At 35.0% G+C, this 10,387-nt stretch overlaps 1 long non-coding RNA gene across 1 annotated transcript in view; it reads left to right on the top strand.

Annotated features, from left to right (window-relative positions):
• Positions 1 to 1,143: 1,143 nt before the first annotated feature.
• LOC127513599 (uncharacterized) overlaps positions 1,144 to 10,387 on the top strand; it is a 92,569-nt gene continuing 83,325 nt past the window's right edge. Inside the window, exon 1 of the long non-coding RNA XR_007930431.1 lies at positions 1,144 to 1,906. This is a non-coding gene — a long non-coding RNA (uncharacterized LOC127513599). The remainder of the gene's footprint in view (positions 1,907 to 10,387) is intronic.

The raw sequence follows: 10,387 nt of genomic DNA, 5'->3' as shown, positions 1-10,387 counted from the left end.
TATTGTCTAAAGAAAGTAAAAAAATACCGTTGTTTACTTTCTTTGGCTTTCAGGTTTTACCAGTTCTGATAAGACTTGAATTGTAATGACTATTATAACTGCATGCGTCACGCTGCTCATGTGATCAGAGCCGGCCAATACTGAGCCTGCGTTTGGACGTAAACATTGAAGCTCTGCAACGAAAATAGCGTGGCATTATGATGGGGCAGACAAATTTATTGAATAAATTCGCTATTTTTGTTTTGTTTTTGTGCACAAAAAGCATTCTCGTTACTTCATAACATTAAGGTTGAATCACTTTTCTACCTTTTTGGAACTCAAAAGGTGCAATGACTTTGCTTCCTATGTGTGGTTCAGATACCCTGGATTTCATCAAAAATATCTTAATTTGTGTTCTGAAGATGAACGAAAGTCATTTGGGACGACATGAGGATGATTAATTAATGACAGAATTTTCATTTTTGGGTGTACTAACCCTTTAAATCCAGTCAATCAACATTAGAGCGCCACCCTCAGGCTGAATAACACAACCTCTGCCAAAAGTGTGTCTGCATGCGCTTCTTGTCCAGTGTGCGACCCCCTTTAAAGGGATAGTTCACCTAAAAATTCTGTCATCATTTACTCACCCTCATATGGAGTTTCCGCCACCAAAAAAAAAAAAAAAGGTAATTGCGACTTTTTATCTCACAATTCTGACTTTTTTCTTGCAATTCTGATTTTTTTTTCTGACTCGCAATTGTGAGTTATTGCGAGCTATAAAGTCAGAATTTTGTGGTATAAAGTCGAGATACAAATGAGAAATGCAAGATATAAACTCACATTTCTGACTTTATTCTCACAATTCTGACTTTTTTTTCTCAGAATTGCGAGATATAAACTCGCAATTCTGAGGAAAAAAGTTGGAATTGTGTTTTATTCTGAGGCGGAAACAAGCTTCCATACCCTGAAGTTGTTCCAAACCTGTATGAATTTCTTCCTTCCGCTGAACACAGAAAAAGATATATTAAAGAATGTTGGTAACCAAACAATTGATGGATCCCATTGACTTCCATAATATTCCCCCCCCCCATACTATCGAAGTCAATGGGGCCCATCAATAGTTTGGTTACAGCCAGGTTTGGAACAACTTGAAGGTGAGTAAATGATGACATCATTTTCATTTTTGGGTGAACTATCCCTTTAATGTTGTGTAAACAGAACCTTTGAAGACTCACACCTGTAAGTAAATGCGGTTGTCATTTTTAAACTGACAGTGTGAATAGCCCTGACATGGGGCAAGTTGTCACAAAGTTAAGGTTTTGGAACTAAGATTCAGTTACATTTCCCCTAGCATTGGTTCAAAAACTCTTGTGTTATGTTATCCTTTGAACCAGTATTATTTTAGTAGGCTTATTTTTATATGTATTTTTTTTATATTTTTCATTTTAATTTTACCTTAAGTTTTAGTAATTTTGTTATGTGCTTTTGTCATTTCTATTAGTGTTTTGTAAACATTTCTTAGTATATTTTCATTTATTTTTATTTTAGTTTTAGCAATTTTAGTACTTTAAAGGGGTGATATAATGCCACTTCTACAAGATGTAAAATAAGTCTCTGATGTATCCAGAGTGTGTATGTGAAGTTTTAGCTCAAAATACCCCACAGATAATTTTTTATAGCATGTTAAATTTGTCACTTTTTGAGGGTGAGCAAAAACGCTCCGTTTGTGTGTGTGTCCCTTTAAATGCAAATGAGCTGCTGCTTCCAAAAAGAGGGCGGAGTTTCAAGAGCTCGTGTTAGCAGCGCCGATTACCTCTCACAGACTCACTGAAAATGTCAGAAACTGTTTCAATCCGGAGTCGAACAATGATGGAGAGACTCAAGAAGAAGTGACAACATGTAGAATGCAACAGGGCATTTCTGAACGGTTAGTTGATGAATTTATGCAGCTGATGTGGAGTTAACTATCTTAAAGTCATTGATTAGCATATTTTGTCATGATAATCTATAAATTGCTCGTGTGGGAACTGTTGTAAGATCCTACAGAGCTAGAGAATATATGCTGCATGAAGATAGAACAGGTATAGTTCAGTTTAATTACGGTTATAACTTATGTTGGCATCTTGCTTTTATGACATGCTATTGCATTTGTGTTTTGTATTGCAATAACATGGCCTCACCCCTTTGTTGCGTGTTCTCGGGGGCAGGGTTTATGTAAATTTTCTCCCTTTATTGAACTTTGAGCGTCTTAACTTTGCAGATGTTGTTTATTCTCTAACAGCAACATTACACACTAACTAAAGTTTAAAAAAAGTGAAATCATAATCAACTCGCCTTGGATGATATGTTGCTTTAGCAACTAATTGAAATAAATAAGTTTAAGTTGTCTGTTTTATGCTGTGTTGAATACAATATGGAAGTTTCAGTATATGATTATATGCCATTTCGATTAACATTGCTCATTAGGTTGAAGCTCTTGAGGTGAATGTCATTCTGAAGCGTTAAGCCTGTATTATGATTATAATCAAAGATGAAAGCTTGTGTCATCTTTATTCTAACCCATCTATTTAACCTGCACTGTAGTCTTTCATTATGCTTATGTACTGCTGCAGGCTGTAATTTACCTTTTCGCTTCCCTTCTCCCTCATCTCTGGTATCACCCGCAACTGCCTAAATGGATACTTAACCTCCACACCTCAACTGTTCTGGGCGATGGAAGTGGATACTAATATTAAAGGGTTAACTTTACGAATCTTTTGTTTCGAATCAGTGGTTCGGAGCGTGAAAGTCACGTGATTTCAGTAAACGAGGCTTTGTTACGTCATAAGTGTTTCGAAATTTCAATGGTTCACCACTAGGGTGTGTGACTTTGGCAGTTCGATACACGCTCCGAACCACTGATTTGAAACAAAAGATTCGTAAAGCTTCGAAGCTTCATGAAGCAGTGTTTTGAAATCGCCCATCACTAGATATTGTTGAATAAAGTCGTTATTTTGTTTTTTTGGCGCACAAAAAGTATTCTCGTCACTTCATAAAATTAAGGTCGAACCACTGTAGTCACATGAGCTGTTTTAAATATGTCTTTAGTAGCTTTCTGGGCATCTGAAAGTGTTAATTAACTTGCTGGCAGTGCCTGACTGAGCCATCAGATTTTATCAAAAATATCTTAATTTGTGTTCCGAAGATGAACGAAGGTCTTACGGGTGTGGAACGGCATGAGGGTGAGTAATTAATGACTGAATTTTCATCTTTGGGTGATCTAACCCTTTAATCAGGTGAGAAATACAGCAGATGCCAGGATGCATGATGGGAAATTTCCATGATGGGGGTTTTATATTGCATATACTTGTGTTTTGCCTTTTGCTTTGATTTGCAGTCAACAGATCAATAAACCTGAACAGTGAAAATAAATAATATTTTTATAAATTGTATTTTTATATATTATATGGCTATTCGGAATACTTGACTCTGATTGGTCATTCTGCAGTAAAATATTTTAATATAGTTGTATAATTGACCATTATCCGATGGATTTCCCACATAGCTGTGTTCATTTGTTGTCTCTGCTATCACTCCGCAGTCTCTTTCTTCTCACATAACAGAATAATTTCAACTCAAATCAATATTTGATGTCCATTTATTTATTTATTTATGTGGTAAGTAGCTGTGTAATAAGTGGGATGATGTGCAGTCAAATGGTCATTATCGCAAAATAAACCTTTTCAGGATGATGGTTTGCTTCACGGCGGGGTCCCGATCACCCTGTCGGATTTATTTAGCGATAATGACCTGCTGACTGCATATTATCTCTTATTTAGCTTTATTGCTTTCTTCAAAGAATCATATTGGCACACAGCTCCAAATATATAATGCAGAGACACATGGCAAAACATGCGAACATGCGATATAAAACCCCCCATGCACACATAAACAAAGACAAATGCCTCTGTTTTCTCCTCTGTTCTGGCAGACTGAAAATGAACATTATGAATGAATGGGGTATGATCGAGTTTGGCACCTCTCTCTCTTATTTTGTTCTTGGTGTTTCAACTTTGGTCATCATCCAATTGAAAGCCTGGGGAGAGTGAGAGGAAAGACATTATTCATTTCCTCTTTGTGCTTAACACATTAGCATGATGATTATAGCTCATTTTCAATCACACAGTCATAACATACAGAATCATTTTGGCAGCCAATGAAAATTTGCTTAGAAAAAAACAAAGCATAGCACAAGAATCTGCTTCCTTTGGGTTGATGTTTATTTCCCACTATGAGATTCTGCTTTAACTTGAGGCTGCTTCCACTGGCATCCATCATGCTTGGAAACCAACATAAATCTAGACATTATCATAACCTTAATATTGTTGAAAGAGGTGAAGCTTTATATTTTACTTGACTCGAGATAACCTCGCCTTTAGCTAGTCTCTCCCGCTGTGGTTATGCATATGCCGGCATTCTTTGCTCTCATACATCATGCATTAGGTGCCTTAGCAGCAAGGTTAGATGGGCGAGAGGTCTGTGAATCTCATGTCATTATAGAGGAAATTAAATTTAATGGTTTAAACTGCAGTAGACTTAATCTGTCAGATATAACTGTAAAAAGTTAACCCAGTATCACTACTGAACATGCAGTGTTATTATCAGAACTGTACATTTAAAATTTTTATTTAGTGTCATTATTTCTTTGAAAAAACATGATTTAAAACATTAATTTAAGAAAATACGGCTCAGATTGCATTGAAAATGTTGGGTGTTGGGTTGCCAATGTGAATTCTCAGTTGTAAAGCAACCAGTGGTTAGATGAAAAGAGAATGTCAAATTAATTAAATAAGTCACATAACAACTCTATAATTAAGAGTGATCATATTAGTTTTTGTAGGCTATTTTAAATATATATATATATATATACACATTTGGAGAGACACTTAAACTCCAAGCATTTACAGCTTCTTTGCAAAACTCTTATTTTTTTATTTTTATTTATACATTTATTTATTTTTATGTATGTTCAGCTTTTGAGTCGTACAAATATTTTAGGAACAGGTGACAGAGATCAATACTCAGAAACAATACCATAGTCAGATTCACTTGAATGAATGAAGAGACTTTTTTTTTAGAGAAATATGTATAAAATGTACTAATTAATTCATTTTATTAATATTATGTATTAATATTATTACTTAATAAACTCATATTGGACTAATAAAGGTAAAGTCATTGGGAAAGTCATGATCATCAATACTCAAGTATAAAATGTCGACTGTACAATCATCGTTATCATTAACAACTTAATTCACTCATTTACTGATTCATGTGTGTTCTAACAGTTATGACTATTGTGCAGTCTTAAGAAATCACATTTTAAGAAGAATCATATGCAAACATACTCATTTGAAACATACTTATACACAAATGTGGACATTCAAGCATTTCAAACAATGGGCTTAATCAGCTCCCCCTTTTAGAGCAGATTTAGTTCAACCATCAGTTGTGACCTACATAATGATTTTCTTTTAATAAATCGTAAAATTCAGCGTGCCAAGTTTTCGTGCCATCAGTTGCACGCTCAAGCTCTGAGGATCTCTTGTTTTTAGCTCATTTTGAGTCAGACTTGTGAATTCAGTGAATCACTAGTTGGAGACTCGCTCTGACCGGATCATTTGAATCAGTGAGTTGTTGACTCGAGAACAGATGCAAATCGGATCAGTCCAATTCTTAAATGAATCGTTTGGTGCGATTTCCGAACCAATTTTATAGGTAATTGAAAATTACGTGATATTATGCTTTGGAATGTAGTGAAGTAAAAGTTTCCTAAAATAAAAATACTCTAATAAAGTACAGATACTTTCATTGATCTTCGGAACACAAATTAAGATATTTTTGATGAAATCTGAGAGCTTTCTGTTCCTCCATAGACAGCTACATAACTACCACTTTGACGCTTAAAACAGTTCATAAAGAGATTGTAAAACGAATCCATATGAATTGAGCGGTTTAGTGCAAAATTATCTGCAGAAACTCGATAGCTTTATATGATGAACAGATTGAATTTAGGCCTTTATTCACATATAAACATTCATCAACTCATCAGTTGTGGTAAATGGAAGCTCAAGCATGTTTGATTGATGTGCGAGAATCAATGAGGTTCATTCTCGTGTTACGCAGCACGTTTGAGCTTCCGCAAGAACCAATGAGGTTTGTTCTCTTGTGTCAAGCAGGTTCGGTTGAGCTTCTGTTTATGTTCGCTGATCAATGTTTATATGTGAATAAAAGTCTAAATTCAATCTGTTCATCATAAAAAGCAATCATGTCTCTTCAGAAAATTTGGCCTAAACCGCTCAATTCATATGGATTAGTTTTATGATCTCTTTATGAACTTTCTGAAGCGTCAAAGTGTCAGTTGTGTACTGTAGCTGTCTATGGAGGGACAGAAATCTCTCAGATTTAATCAAAAAGATCTTAATTTGTGTTCTGAAGATGTATGGGTTTGGAACAATATGAGGGTGAGTAAATAATGACAGAATTTTCATTTTTAGGTGAACTAACCCTTTAAGTATACAGTAACAAAGTAAAAATACTTTGTTATTGTCCACCATCGGAAATTGTGTCAACTGCGTGAAATAAGTTTAATAGCACTCCAAATTATATTAATTTCCTTTAAATAGTAATAGTTATATTAAATTATTTAAATGTAAAATCCTTAAATTATACAGGATTCGTAAACATTCCTACGTCTCTGAAGTTTTAAGTACATAAATAAAATTGTCTGTGTTTTAGAAAGCGTGCGTGAATAGGAGGATATTTTATTCAATTTTACTGCTTTTTAAAATAGAGCAACTATGTGCTTGGACTAAGGCATCATTAGACACTGGCTGATGTTCTTGTTATTGTCTGCATGCAAAGTACAAATAAATCGAGGATTAGGGAGGTATTGGACAGGAAGCTTTTTTCAAGTGTCCTCTAGAGAAAGAGAACTCTCACTCCATTCGCACATCATTATAAACTGAGATGGTTTTTCATCTTAAATTCATTCTCATGAGACTAAATGTGTGTAAGAAAGATGCCAGTTTTCCTACAGTATGACATTTGTGCTCTCGCACCTTTAGAGGGTAGTAATTACATGCTGCATTGAATATGGGGGAAAAAAAAGTGCAAATCTGTCTTCTGTGAATAGCTTATGCTCCAGAGACGTCCTGACACCATAAACTAGATCACAGTGAAAGTGAAAGACTGTTCCTGTAATATCTTGAGATTTGTGTAATAATTAGTAGAGCTTACCAAGTCAAGCATCACTGTTAGTACTGGCAGATTTTAGGATTATGGATTTGTTCAAATCACTAACCCCGAGTATTAAACTTGTAGCTTGTCCTTCACCATTTGTTCTCTAGACATGAGTGAAACCTCAAAGCATGCTGCTTGTTGAAGAGAGGTGTGCTGGTACTGTTCTGAGCTTTTTTTTGAGCACTTAAAATTTTGACACAAAGAATGATTTGAAGGACGGACTCTAAAGCCCCTTTTCCACCACCAGGGTGCCAGTTCCCAATCTGGAGTCATTTTCCACTGCAGAAATGGTGCTTCAGGTGTGGAAAAATTTCTCAATATCACTCCTGGTCTGCTGGTCTCAAACCAGGAACTTATATTGTTGAAAAAATGGCATAATGCCACAGGATATCCTGTTCCTATCATGTCATGTTGCATATAGCTTCAAATTATGCCTGCATTGAGAGCAGGTTAACTTAGACTTTCAAACGCCCAGAAAGGTACTAAAAATATATTTAAAACAGTTCATGTGACTACAATGGTTCAACCTTAATGTTATGAAGCGACGAGAATAATTTTTGTGTGCCAAAAAAACAATATCTCAAAACATTTTAGACCCTGTGTACACGTTTTTAGCATTGTCCACTTGATCCAATGGACCAAAACGCATCTTAATACCAGGTGTAAACAGGGCCTTAGTTTAAGTTTTGATATTGAGTGGAACTGACTGGTAGTTTCTAAACTTTTAGGGGTCCAAATTGGAAATAGTGGGGTTATGGGGTTTTTGATTGTGTACAATTTTATCAAGCACAAAATATTGTTTATATTCCAGACAATTCTGTTTGATCAGTCAATTTACCTATCCAGACAATAACAGTGATAATATAATATAGAGTAAAAATTGCATTTCTTGTACATAGTGTCAAACACTAGATCACAATTTTGTAAACAGTAATTAGAATTTCTGTCTATAAATGTTATTTCATAGATAACTCAAAAACATAGTGAAATATAAACTCTAAAAAATGCTGGTTTAAAAACAACCCAAGTTGGGTTGAAAATAGACAAACCCAGAGATTGGGTTGTTTTAACCCAGTGGTTGGGTTAAATGTTACTATATGGCTGGCTTAAAATGAACCCAAAATAGGTTGGAAATTAAAAATCAGACATAATCACTAGAGGCAACAATAATAATCAAAAGCTGAACATTTATTAATAAGCAATTTAATAAATATGTATTAATTATTATTCATTAAGCTTATTAATAAATGTTAATTTATTAAACATATTAATACATTTTAATTTCCAACATACTTTGGGTTCATTTTAAGCAAGCAATTTTTAAACAATAGTTGAGTTAAAGGGTTAGTTCACCCAAAAATAAAAATAATGTCATTTATTACTCCCCCCTCATGCCGTTCCACACCCGTAAGACCTTCATTAATCTTCGGAACACAAATTAAGATATTTTTGTTGAAATCCGATGGCTCGGTGAGGCCTGCATAGCCAGCAATGACATTTCCTCTCTCAAAATCCATTAATATACTAAAAACATATTTAAATCAGTTCATGTGAGTACAGTGGTTCAATATTAATATTATAAAGTGACGAGAATATTTTTGGTGCGCCAAAGAAACAAAATAATGACTTATATAGTGATGGCCGATTTCAAAACACTGCTTCATGAAGCTTCGGAGCGTTATGAATCAGCGTGTCGAATCAGCAGTTCGGAGCGCCAAAGTCACGTGATTTCAGCAGTTTGGCGGTTTGACACGCGATCCGAATCATGATTCGACACGCTGATTCATAACGCTCCGAAGCTTCGTGAAGCAGTGTTTTGAAATCAGCCATCACTATTTAAGTCGTTATTTTGTTTTTTTTGCCGCACCAAAAATATTCTTGTCACTTTATAATATTAATATTGAACCACTGTACTCACATGAACTGATTTAAATATGTTTTTAGTACATTAATGGATCTTGAGAGAGGAAATGTCATTGCTGGCTATGCAGGCCTCACTGAGCCATCGGATTTCTTAATTTGTGTTCCGAAGATTAATGAAGGTCTTACGGGTGTGGAACGGCATGAGGGTGAGTAATAAATGACATTATTTTCATTTTTGGGTGAACTAACCCTTTAAATAAAACTACCTAGCAGGTTGGGCAAACATTTAACCCAACCGCTGGGTTTTAGTTTTTAACCCAGCATTTTTTAGAGTGTACAGTTTGGATAGTTAACTTTAAAGAGCTTTAAACTAAACTTTGTGTACCATTTGATGACACTAAAATGACTTAGATTCCAGGTGGACTGATGCTCAGAAGTTCCCAGAAGTTGTGTAGAACCAGCCAATCAGATCAGAACTGCTGATATCATTTTGGTGCACTATGAGGTCAGTGACCGGTGTGATGCCTGTGGCTAACAATGTTTTGACAGTGGATGTGACAGAACTGCGAGTGACATGTTAGGTTTGGTATAATTTTAGGGATTTAACTTATTAATAGAGAGCTGCATGAAAATTTCCTTTAAAAGCAGTGTCTGTTTTAATATTAATCAATGCAAGCCAGAAGATTCTCCGAATAAGTGAGGTGACTATAGGACTATGATTTCCCAGTCAAAAAAAAGCTGTTTTAAACTCTAGCAGAAATACACTGAAAGTCTAATTGGAAATAACATGACGTATATCTCCTCAGAAGTATATCATGGTGTTCAGAAACATTTATACTCTGTGTAAAGCATCAGACGGCATGAGTGAAAATAGTCTCTATAGGCCAACATGCTCCGAGACGCTTTATTGGATTGTCACCACCAATATACAATGCAATTTAGACTGCAATCACATTTTAGGGCAGAGTTTAAATGGCAATGGGATCACATTTGATTCTACTACATTATCACAGGCTTTACTTATAGACCAATCATTCATCATTAACATATATTTCCCATCTAAATATATTTTCATTAAGTGACAGATTCTTTACATCCCTTAAGGGATAGTAAGCACCTCTTGTTAACAATGATACATTTGTGACATTTCTTGAGGAATTAATAATAGACATCCTAAAATAAATGGTTCGTTGTAATCCTAAACTAAAATGCTTTGCATATTTTTAAGTAAAATAGTAATGTTTGACGTCATGTCTTAATACAT

This window comes from Ctenopharyngodon idella, chromosome 5, assembly GCF_019924925.1.
Source record: "Ctenopharyngodon idella isolate HZGC_01 chromosome 5, HZGC01, whole genome shotgun sequence".
In the NCBI taxonomy this organism is placed as follows: domain Eukaryota; kingdom Metazoa; phylum Chordata; class Actinopteri; order Cypriniformes; family Xenocyprididae; genus Ctenopharyngodon; species Ctenopharyngodon idella.
Note: the sequence above shows the minus strand (reverse complement) of the source record. Positions and strands in the feature narration are given on the sequence as shown.